Source organism: Oryx dammah, unplaced genomic scaffold (assembly GCF_014754425.2).
Source record: "Oryx dammah isolate SB20612 unplaced genomic scaffold, SCBI_Odam_1.1 HiC_scaffold_2, whole genome shotgun sequence".
NCBI lineage: Eukaryota > Metazoa > Chordata > Mammalia > Artiodactyla > Bovidae > Oryx > Oryx dammah.
Genome location: NW_024070186.1, coordinates 47,081,247 through 47,094,204, shown reverse-complemented (window position 1 = coordinate 47,094,204; position 12,958 = coordinate 47,081,247). Strand labels below are relative to the sequence as shown.

The 12,958-nt window shown below is 40.5% G+C and overlaps 1 protein-coding gene and 1 pseudogene across 2 annotated transcripts in view; both read left to right on the top strand.

The window, feature by feature from the left end:
* VEPH1 (ventricular zone expressed PH domain containing 1) overlaps positions 1-12,958 on the top strand; it is a 271,345-nt gene that overhangs the window by 25,242 nt on the left and 233,145 nt on the right. The window lies entirely within an intron of this gene.
* Positions 5,658-11,904, top strand: LOC120859090 (annotated as a pseudogene).

The window sequence follows — 12,958 nt, the reverse complement described above, 5'->3', positions numbered from 1 at the left end:
TAACTTGAGATCAATAATTTTATTACCTGAAATTTTTTAATTTTTGCTCTAAATTTCATCTGTTGATATGCTTATAATGGCTTATTTCCTTGAGTGTTTTATTATTTTGGGTTTTTCACTTGTGTGTAAATAAAGATTTTTCTTGTGTGAATACTCAGTGGCTTGAGGGTTGAGTGTTTCATCCCTCAAAGTACTTTTATGTTTGCTTCTGCTGGCAGCCCCAGTGGTATTATCGTATCTGGGACAGCATTTGGTTTTGTTGTTGTTATTGTTAGTGTATTGACTTTGGAGATTCTTGGAATGATAAATAAGGTTGTGTATAGGTGTGGTTTTTTTAAAGTGGAAAGAGTGATGCAAATATAAAGGATTATTAGTATGGATGCCAATGTGGAATGTGACTACGAGAGGGGAGAAACTATGTGGTCTTTTTTTGTGCTATTATTTGTGGTTGTACAAAAATGTATAAATATTGCAACCATAGAAGGAAACATTTATAACTCTGTGTAAGTTATAAATCCAAAACTGTCTGTTATATATATAAACCCAAAGTTCTAGTATCCTTAAGAGAAGTAATAAAAATAGTAATAGCTAACCTTTACCTAATCTTAGTATGTGCCAGGTATTATTGTAAATCCTTTTCTTGTATGTTAGCTCATTTAATCCCCACAACAGTCATAGGAGGTAAATATTGATAATATTCTAATTTTAAGGATTAGGCAACTGAGTTACACAGAGATAGGTGACTGTCCAAGACTGAGCAGGCACACATGCAGAGCTGATAAAAGCAGAACATAGCTTTGAACTGGGCAGTCTGACCCAAGAGCCCATGCTCTTAACCACTATTTATACTTCTCCAAATGAGGGCCCATCTTCTGCCATAAGATTCCTTCCTCTTCTCACTCAAACCTCTACTTCCACGCCAAATCCACTCTTCCCATCACTGACCATTTTATTTCCAATATTCCACCTTCCCTTTTGCCAGTGGGCCATTCCTTGAAGACTGCTTACAGCACAGAGAAGGGTGACTAGAAGGTTAACAGATGCTGATGTGGGGGTGTAGTGTCTGCCGAATGGGAGTGATCCATTCTGATAAACAGACCTGGAGCAGCGCACTGTGTGGCTTTTTCATTGTCTTTCTCCTCCATTTGACATACCTACCACTTTAGGATAAATTACTTTAAAATTGACAATGACCAGGTCACTGGGAGAATGAATCTCTAAACTCAGCTTGATGAGTTTGTTATTAAATAGATTTGGTCCTTGAAAAATATTCATTTTAATATGCATGGGTACTCACTGAATGTTGAACTCAAACATAAACACATACATATGTACACATATATATTTCATAGGAAAAGGGTTTTTCCTGGAATGTGAATCAGGAAAACCTAATTTCAAAAGCAATTCATCACCAAAATATTTAAACTATTCAACTACATCATTAAAAGAATTAAAAAAGGGTTTTTCTTAAAAAACTTTTTTTGTCTTTTTTAGTATCTGCTGAAGGAGGCAGTTAACCACTAATTCAGGTTTTCCCTTTTATTGGAGGAAATTTCCTTTTTAGGGAATACATTTTTCTTCATGTCATACATATGAATTTGAATATATAAAGTTTCCAGCTGAAAAATCTCTTTACCTTTTTAGTTAAGGGGTATGGAATAAGAAATTATTAGCTTTAAGATGTTCACAGTAATAAGTTTCCTAGCTGGTTCACCTATGCATAATATATTAACATATCAGCTGAATTTACAACCACTGTGAAGCAATTTATCCTTATAATGGCTGCTTAACTTTGTTAGAAATGTTAGAATATATGCCTTCGGCTCAACAATCTCACTGACACTATTCTGCACATCCCAGCCTCATTCCAAGGCATCTTTTTCAGAATTCCTTAATAATCCAGCACTCTCTTAGCATGGAAATGATTAGATCTTTGTGTTCATGAACCCAGACACATACATATGCCATATACTTTCAGTAAATTGCACCTTTAACTTTTACTGAGGCTTGTTTCATACAAGTGAAATTCTCTTTGCTATTTATTGTTACATGATTGTTTAGGCATGGTTTGCTGTGTTTCTCAATGTCATCTATATAAATTCTGTTGTAACTGAGTCCCAGGGACCTGATTTAAAATGACTGTTCCAAGGGAGAAACAAAATCTTGGGTGAGCCCATTTCCTTTGTCCAAGGACAGTTTTGGCAGACAGACTTGGCTATGAGCCAGCAGCTGAGAAAATGAGTGTCTTTGTCCTAGCAGGAGATTTGGACAATGTAGCATAATCTTCAATACAGTCTATCCCGGCACCATTTGAATTCATTTGCTTTATGTAATAGTTTCATCCCATGTGGACACAGCTTTTCGGAGATGCTGACTGATCTCTACCACTCCAGTTTGTATCAAGGATGCAGTTGGTACTCATCATCTCAGTGCTGGCTGCATAATGGTTCTTCTGGGCTTTCCAGATGGTGCTCATGGTAAAGAATCCACCTGCCAATGCAGAAGACTTGGGTTCGATCCCTGAGTCAGGAAGATCTCCTAGAGGAGGAAATGGCAACCCACTCCAGTATTCTTGCCTGGAGAATTTCACTGGACAGAGGAGCCTGGCAGGCTACAGTCCAAGGGGCAACAAAGAGGCAGACAGAGCACAGCAGAGCACAAAGATGTCCACATTCTAAACCCCAGAACCTGTGAATTTTATCTTATATGGCAAAAGGGATTTTTCAGATGTAATACATTTTAGGGAAGATACATTCTAGGATGTAATACATTCTAGGCTGTAATACATATAGGGAAGCAAGAAAGGGGCAGAAGAAGGAGATAGAATCAGGCAAGCAGAGTCTGGAGTGATGTACTTTGAAGACAGAGGCTCATGAAGGCTATGAGTCAAGGAATTCAGATAACCTGTAGAAGAAAGAAAAAGGGATTTTTCTCCTCAGCACCTCCAAGGAGGAACTGTCACTGCTTTAGCCCAGTAAGACTCATTTGCATCTTTTTTACCTCCAGAACTGTAAGAAAATTAATTTGTCAATACAAATTCTTGAGCTTCTAAGTATGTGATAATTTATTACAGCAGCAACAGGAAAATTAATATGGTCTTCCTCCTCTATCACCTATTCTAGATTTTCCTCACCTTCAGCTAGCACCTCTGCTGATTTAAGCTACTTCTTAGTTGGGTGGCTCAGATGCTTCTTCCTGAGGGATCTCAGACCCTGGTGGTCATGCCCTTTTCAGGTTGTGACTGCTCCATTGTCCATTTACATCAAAATTGGTCAAGGCAGTGCTTATAGATGCCCCTATCATGCAGCAGCCACCCAGCTTCCTCCTAATGCTGTAGTCAGTTACCTTTGCCAGGATGGTGACTCCCTTTGTTTTCTGCTGGTCTCTTGTCATGGAAGCCTGGAGTGATTGTGTTCCCAGGCTTGTGTATTCTGCAGGTGTGTGTGCATGCTATGTCACTCCAGTCACGTCCGACTCTGTGTGACCCAGGGGCTGGGGCTGGTGAGGCTCCTCTGTCCATGGGATTCTCCAGGCAAGAACACTTGAGTGGGTTGCCATGTTCTCCTCCAGGGATCTTCTGAACCCGGGGACTGAATCCACACCACTGATGTCTCCTACATTGGCAGATGGGTTCTTTACCACTACTGCCACCTGGGAATCCCTGTGTCTTCTGCCTATAGTGAATTTATCACCATGCCACACAGTCATCATTTTAGTATGTATATATATATATATATATATATATATATATATATATATAACTTGTTGGGGAATTGTGGCCCATCCTTATAGAGTATTTGGCTGAGTTGCTCCTTCAAAAGCTTGTTCTATAGATCTATCAATCCGGCAGTTTCAGAGTAGAGGAGGAGAGGTTGTGATAGGCAAAAGTGAAGTCGCTCAGTCGTGTCCAACTCTTTGCGACCCCATGGACTGTAGCCTACCAGGCTCCTCCCTTCATGGGATTCTCCAGGCAAGAGTACTGGAGTGGGTTGCCATTTCCTTCTCCAGGGGATCTTCCCGACCCAAGGATCAAAACTGGGTCTCCAGCATTCCAGGCAGATGCTTTAACCTCTGAGCCACCAGGATGAATTCCATGATCATGTGCCTACTGCCCGGAGCTCCTTGCTGTAAAGTGGTTCTTTGGTCAGACGTAATGTTCATGGGCTCCTGTGTCAGCAGATCACACACTCTGTGATCCCCTAAACAGTGATTGAAGCTTAAGATCTGTGGGCAGGAAAGACGAACTCAAACCCTGATTACATGTAAATTCTACATGATACAAATTGACATCTTTTTACATTTATTTTTAGTTGGAGGATAATTGCTTTATTGTGTTGGCTTCTACCATATATCAACATGAGGTATATGTATGTCTGATCCCCCTTGAACCTCCCTCTTCCCTCCCACCGCATCCTACCCCAGATTGATGTATTTTTCAGAGTGGAAAGATCTGAGGTAAAAAAAATAAATTGCCACCAAATCACTGATTGGCCTCCTCGAGGGACAGTGCCATTTGGGGAGCTCAGCATTGACCTATGTTGCTAGCAGACTGCACACTTAGGCAATGACTATAATAACAAGACCAACCTTGGGGAGGAGGATCTTAATCTCTTGCGTGGTGCTAAGCTTATAGCCCTCACAGCAAGGCTACTCCATTCATGCAGCCACTGGAGCACGCTGTAGTGGCTATGATAAAACTGATGTCGTCTGGTTAAGCCATTCTATATGCTTGTTTTTAGTGCCTCTTTGGTGGTTAATGCTCTCATGGGCATTCACATGGGATAAAAAAGATATCTATACTTTGTGCCAAATCCTATGTATCAAACTACATGTCTCTAACTCAGTGTTCCTTATCTCTGATCTCCCAATCTTCCTTCCTCCAGGTCTTGGCCATTCAGCCAAGACACTTCCTACCACTTATGATTCTTAGCTCTTACCTATACGTTCCTTTTCCCATATAAAGTTAATGACCAAGTACACAGCCTGAAACTGTGTCCACTGGGAGAATTTTCTCTTACTGTTTTCTTTCAAGGGCCACCTCTAAGTATGTCTATACTCTTAACAGCAGTCAAATTTTGACTTGTATCCACATACTGAGCCAACCCATCAGTAATCCAAGTTCGGATATTTTCCTACTCTTCTGGCCCATCATAAGTGAACCTCCCATAGGACTGTTGGTGTGTCCTGAGGGTAAGGTCATCTCTGTAGTAGTAGGTGACATAGGGGTCTGGGCCACCTGTTCACACAGCTTATTTTGTGCCTTCTGGACTTGTTTGTAGCTAGTCCAAGATGTGCCACTTTCTGGCAAAATAACTGAACTCCAAAAGTTAAGAAAAAACAAAATCATAGTATAAAATAATATATGAGATATTAAAACCAAATATATCTATCCTATCATTTCATCTAAATGGTCAAACTTGACTGTTATAAGAAAAAGATTTTTAGATGGGATCACATGGCAAAATCTAGCAAATGAGAAACATATATTTAATAAAATGATTTAGAAAATACGAAACTAAAAAGTTGATAAACAGTAATTTACTTGGTTAAGTAAAATATATGTTAGTAATTCAAATAAAAGAAAATCCTTTTGATGTTTATAGCAAAACCACACCACATGTTCAAATCTAATGAGGTTATTATTATCTTTTTGTACCATGACGAATTACCAAGTAAATCACATAAAATGGCACTTTCCGATAGAAAATCAACACCTAGTCAAAATTAATCCTCGTTGCTGAAAATTCTGAGAAGCAGTTTGTCCACATATTTGCTAAAGCAAGGCCCTCTCTTCTCAAAATAGTATATCTGAACTCTACGTGTATCCCCCCCATGTTTAAATTGTTGTTTATGATAGAATGATTTGGAATCATATGATGATCAAGTACTACCTTCTTATTTTTGTATAACCTATATGCCAGGCATATATTCAGCTATTAAGAAGCACTGAATAATGACTACTAAATTGTTTTACACCAAGTTAACAGCTGTTCAGTTGATATAAATCAATGTGAAAGTCTGTAAAAAAATTTTTAATAAAAATAAAATAAGCAAATGATGCTAAGCAAATGCAAATCAAAAGAAACAGAAAGCATGATATTTATATCAGCCAAGGAAACATGTATTCCAAAAACATTAAATGAGATAAGAAAGGCAATTTTACTACAAAGGATTTGATTCACAAGTTATAAAGATTAAGAATATCTACATATCTAATTATGTAGCAACAATATTCATAAAACAAAAACTTTAGGAGACACCAGCAAAAAAAAAAACAGATAAGATACATTAGCTGTAGGAAACTTTAACTCATTTCTCTTGAGCCATAATACATGAAAGTAAAAACAAGTAAGGTTATAAATAAGCAAAATCTTTTCTCAAAATTGTCATAAAGTTGTTATGAAACTTCACAAAGATAAAGACCAATCCCTCAAATATTGATGTGAAATTTTTAATAAAACATTAATAAATCAAACCCAGTAGCACATTAAAAAATTAATTTCCCAGAATCCAATGGGATATATTCCAGGAATGTGAATATAACTGACATTAAGATATTTGTTTCTATCATCTGTCATATTAACAGATCTAAGGGTGAAAATAATTTAATATATCTATAAATTCTAAAAAGGTACTTAATGATATTCACCATCCATTCTGATTAAAAGATAAATATAATAAAATAAGAATAGATTAATAATTTCTTAACATTATAAAATGTACCTATCTTACCCCACCCCCAAAAAATATCCAGTAAAATGCTTACTAGAGAAATTCTAGGAGCATTTTTGTTAAAGTCAGGAACTATACAAGAAATTCTGCTGCTGCTGCTGCTAAGTCGCTTCAGTCATGTCCGACTCTGTGCGACCCCATGGAGGGCAGCCCACCAGGCCCCCCCGTCCCTGGGATTCTCCAGGCAAGAACACTGGAGTGGGTTGCCAGTTCCTTCTTCAATGCATGAAAGTGAAAAGTGAAAGTGAAGTTGTTCAGTGGTATCCGACTGTTCAGGACCCCATGGACTGCAGCCTACCAGGCTCCTCCGTCCATGGGAGTTTCCAGGCAAAAGATTCTAGTGTAATGTAATTATTTTACATTTTTCTAGAGATCATAGATAAAGCAATTAATAAAAAGGTAAAATTAGCAACAAAGTTTAAAAAGGAGGAAGTAAGATTACGATCTATACAAGACATTCTAGTGTAATGTAATTATTTTATATTTTTCTAGAGATTATAAACAAAGCAATTAATAAAAAGGTAAAATTAGCAACAAAGTTTAAAAAGGAGGAAGTAAGATTACCATATTGTACAAATAACACAATAACATATCTGGAAATCCAAGAGAATCAACTAAAACACTGTTAACAGTTAAAAGAATTCAGTGTATTGGTAGGGTATCAAATTTGTGTTCAGGAATTGGTAGATTTTATATAATAATAATCAGTGGAAATACTGGTCAAGAGGAACCAATTTAGAGTGCCAACAAATAGATAAAGTATCCACATATATAAATAATCTGCATTAAGAAATGTGCATGCCCTAGATTAAGAAATCTTTAAAATATTATTGAGGAACACAAAAATGGACTTGAAAAGTAGAGAGGCATGCTTTGTTCTTTTTTCTTTAACTTTTTATTTTGTATTGGGGTATGGCCAATTAACAATGTTGTGATAGTTTCAGGTGAGAGGCATGCTATGTTGTTACATAGGAAACTCAGTATCATAGATATGTGTTATCCCTTAGTCAAAATATTTTAATAAAAACAGCATCAGAAATTTTCTTTCAGAACTATACAAACTGATTCTATATCTCCTGTGTAGTAGTAGCAGCAGCAGCAACAGCAGCAGAAGTAATAGTAATGGTAATGATATAGCAACCAGGGGAAAAAATGAAACAGAAGTGTAATGAAAAGACACAAATCTACTTCCACTTATAGGGATTTGTCCTATACAATTGCTCCTGTAAGTGTGAAGTATCTTGCATATGAGGTTAGTCAATGCAACATTTTTCGTAATTCCAAAGACTGGCAACTGCCTAAATGGTCATCAATAGGAGACAAATACACTATGGTACAACCTCAGGCTTCCCTGATGGCTCAGTGATAGAGAATCTGCCTGCCAATGCAGGAGACAAAGATGTGGGTTCGATCCCTGGGACGGGAAGATCCCTTAGAGAAAGAAATGGCAACCTACTCCAGTATTCTTGCCTGGGAAGTTCCATGGACAGAAGAGCCTGGCAGGCTACAGTCCACGGGGTCTCAAAGAGTCGGACATGACTTAGCAACTGAACAACAAAAACAAATGGTACAACCTTACATTGGAATACTATCCTATCATAAAACTGAATGGGGAAACTCTTTATGTTAGTTTGAAAAGATTTCCAAGATTCATTATGAGGTGAAAGAGCAAGAGGCAGATGTGTATGTCATTATGCTACCCTTTTTGTGTAAAATAAGGAGTGGAGGAGTGTATATGTGTATGAATATATGTGTATCATACATTTCTATACATACATACCTACATTTACTCAAATATATGTATAAAATCTTTGGAAGGATATACAAGAAAGTAACTTAGCACTTTGTTGAAGAATAATGAGCAAGGGAAATGGGAGACTTTTTTCTTATTTCTTATTTTTTTAAATTAAATTTTAAATTAAGATCCATACATTTTTTCAATTAAATTTTGAAAATTAGTGCCAACAAAATCTTCTTTCCTATTCAATTAAAACCAATGAGAATATTATGCTAAGTGAAACAAGTCACACAGAGAAATACAAATAATATGTGTGTTTAGTTGCCCAGTCCTGTCCAACTCTTTTGTGACCCCAGAAGCCTGGCAGGCTTCTCTGTCCATGGGGATTCTCCAGGCAAGAATACTGGAATAGGTTGCCATGCCCTTCTCCAGGGGATCTTAGGGACTGAACCCGTGTCTCTTATATATCCTGCAGACGGATTCTTTACCCAGGTCTCCCACATTTCAGGCAGATTCTTTACCATCTGAGCCACCAGGGAAACCCTACAAATACTATATAATATCGCTTATATGTGGAATATAAAAAAATACAAATGAGCATATATATAAGACAGAGGGCTTCCCTGACAGCAATAAATTCACCTGCAATGAAGGAGATGCAGGGGCCACATGTTTGATCTCTAGGTCGAGAAGATCCCCAGGTCGAGAAGATCCCCTGGAGGAGGAAGTAGCAACCCACTCCAGTATTCTTACCTGAAAAATCCCATGGACAGAGGAGCCCGGAGGGTACAGTCCAAAGGGTTGCAAAGAGTAGCACATAACTGAGAGACTGAACACACACACAAGACAGAAACAAACTCTCAGACATAGAAAATAAACCTGTGGTTACCAAAGTGGAGAGGGAAGAGGGCAGGGACAAATCAAGGGTATGGGATTAATAGATATAAATTACTATATATAAAATAGATAAGCAACAAGAATTTAGAATATAGCATTATATTATATGCTAATATAATATACCTATTATCTTATAATAACCTATAATGGAAAGTAATCTGCAAAAATACTGGACCATTATACTGTATACCTGAAACTAACACAATAATAGATCAATTAAACTTCATTTTTTAAGGAATTAGATTAGTGAACCTTTACTGAGCCTCAACTATGTACCAGATACTATTATATGTTCTGAAAGCAACGTGGTACACCATTTCCTCCTCTTCTTGGAGTTAGAGAAAATGTTAAACGATTAATCATATTAACCATCTTAGCATTTACAGTTGGAATATAGGCTTCCTTCTGTCTAAGGTATTGGTTCTGTTTCATCTGATTTTGTGTATATATTACCTTTATTATATAAAATAACCAATATGATGTTGCTTTATGTTTCAAGATGATACCATTAAAATAACTGCTTTTTACAAGAATAGTTATGGCCAAAGATAGTGATTTTAGCCCAAAGGCATCCTCTATTATTTTTCACCCCTAAGGATGGTTTTGGTTTTTCTGTTGTGGTAGAGGTTTTTTGAAAAGTCAGCATCATTTATTTTCCCTCTAGTATTCCACTTTTTCCTATGATTTGACTCTGTAAGTACCTATAGGTTCTGGCACAAGTAATACTAATAATTTTGCTGCATTAAAATAAAAGAACACACTCACCAACAAAGGAAAAAGGTAAAAGAAAATATAGTAAACAGTCCACCAAACCAAGTGGTATTCATTCTAGGAAAGTGGTGATGGATGAACATCTGGCAATTTCATTCTGTATGATAACATAAAACTTCACATCCATAAGGCAGCTAAGGAAAACAATGCTTCCTCTTTAGATGCTGAGAGGACATTTAAAAAAATTAAGACAAATATTTAAACTTTCAAAGAAAAAGAAAGTGGTGCATCCTATATGATTTAAAACATTTACAGTATTCTCTTGCTTTTGACCATAAACTTTATATTAAAAATCAGGAACTAAAACCAGAAACTAAACCAGAAATCTTGCTTTTGTTGTTTCTATGTGTAATAGCTTAGGAAATTCTGATACAATAAGCCATGAGATATATAAAATGTACAAATACAATACAGAAATCTTTTTAGAAAATGCAAAAGAATAATCTGAAAAAATATTATAATTAAGATGAGCTGAACAGCTGCTGCTGCTGCTGCTGCTGCTAAGTCGCTTCAGTCGTATACGATTCTGTGCGACCCCATAGACGGCAGCCCACCAGGCTCCCCGGTCCCTGGGATTCTCCAGGCTAGAATACTGGAGTGGGTTGCCATTTCCTTCTCCAGTGCATGAAAGTGAAAAGTGAAAGTGAAGTTGCTCAGTCATGTTCGACTCTTAGCGACTCCATGGACTGCAGCCTACCAGGCTCCTCCGGCCATGGGATTCTCCAGGCAAGAGTACTGGAGTGGGTTGCCAGTGCCTTCTCTGAGCTGAACAGCTAACTCTCTACAAAGTAAATACAGGACACACCCCCGTGAGACTTCCTCGGGGAGCTTCAGCTAAACCACGCCCCGTCACTGCTCCACTCAGGCTGCACGTGGGAGACACGCCAGACGCACAGCCACCACTTCTTCTCCCACAGGTTTGCCCAGAAGGACAACCCAAGGCAAGGCTTGCAGCTGGCCAACTCCCAGGGGCTGGACTCCAGGGTCCAGCACCTGTGGGACCCAGAATCCGAGTACATCTACTTCTGCTCCGATCACTTAGAGGAGAACTCCTTGCACTGATGGGAATCAGTGGATATTACAGGCTGACAGAGGGAAGTCCCGCAGTAATTTTCTTTCTCTAGGTTGTGCCAAACAAGCAGGACCAAGGGGCTTGGTTACCCACCTGGCCCCGCTGAAGTCAGCTGGCTCCAGTGAGGCAGGAAGTGCTGCTCTGAGGGCCAAAGGCTCATAGCTCCATCTTCCCCACCTCTATCTCCTGTCGTTACCTGCCTACCTATGCAAGAGGCCCCAGCACCTCCGCTTTGCCTGTGTCCCCCTCAGGTAGCCTGGAGCCTGGCCTTAGCAGCGCCTTCTCAGACCTCCTGGAGCCCCTGGGTGCCAGGAAGATGAAGCGGGCTGCAGCCGAGCAGGGGCCAGAGCAGCCGCTGTTCCCTCTGGAACTCACCCTCTTGGCCTATACACCGCCATCTGCCAGAGCCTACATCCAGTACAAGTTGCCAGCTGCACGGCGCCCTGCTCTGGAAGCAGCGAGCTGAGGCTGCACTTGACCTCCCGGACAAGGCCCAGCACCAGCTGCAGGCCTGCGCGCGGCAGGAGCCGCAGACCAAGCAGCTGCAGGAGCGGCACTGGAGAAACGGACACAGGCAGATGCCTGCTGGACTCTGAAGGAGACTGTGCAAGACTTCGCTGTGCACTGAGCAGTAACATGGCCTGAGTGAGGGGCCACCCGTCAGGGGTCCAGCCTCTTCCAACCGCAGAATCCACCTGGAGAGGATTCCAGATGCCATAAGGAAGTGGATTCTGGAAGGAAACCCTGCTCTCTGGCTCAGCCCCCAACTCACACCAGGCCTGTCACTTCTGAGAAACAGACAAGAATGATGGTTGCTGATCTGAAGCCGGATGCTTGGCAGGTAGTGAGGGTTACACAGTGACCTTTCTGGGCCCTGGTGGTCTGGGATGAGGTGGTGGGGAGCAGAGCGGCAGGCAGTGGACAGTAGTGCTGGCCTGAACCTGTGTACCCTTTTTCCTTCAATTCACCTGGAATGTGGAAGGCCTCCCAGCATCTGTGGTCTTCAGGTGAGTGTGCAAGACAACTTACTGCACATATAACCTCCCCTTGCCTGGACTCAGCCACCGTGGCCCCAAGATCAGAGCCTCATTCTTTCTAGTCCTGGAAATAGCCACGTGGTGTTATAATATTTGCTTTTGAGGGCCCTTGGAATATAACTTCATTTATTCAAATTATGCCTGAGAGAGCGGATACTCATTACAGGAGGTGAACGCAGAGCGGTGTCTTCAGGTGGTTCTGGAGCCCACCGGCCAAGGCGCATCTTGCACGGTTTCCTAGTTTGCTGGTGGCTACACGTGAACTCACTCTCCTCAGGGTGTCCACCTGTACGTGGCACCCGGGCTCTCCAGCAAGACCTGAGGTGTGGCAGGTGCTGCATTTACATGGGCCACTGCCAGAGGCAGGAAATGAGCTCTAAGGCCCAGGAGAGAGACCATTTTCCCCAAAAATGGCTTCCTGGCAGCTGGAGCAGGATTCTTATTCCGAGAAGGGAGGCAGAATGGTGCCTTCTGCGTTGGGGTGGACTCACAGCGCCTTCTGTCGAGACAGAGGAGGACTTGGTGGCTTGCCTCAGTTTCTCAGCTCAGGCAGGAGCCTACAGTGTAGCCCAGCAGCAGGGCAGCCATAGAAGAGCCAGGACAGCTGGTGGAGAGAGGCCAGAGCCTGACCTGCATTCCTCCCACCAGTCCTTCGCCTTCCTTTACCCACTGGCACAATCCAAGTGGGGGTGGGGAGCTGCTGGCAGGAAT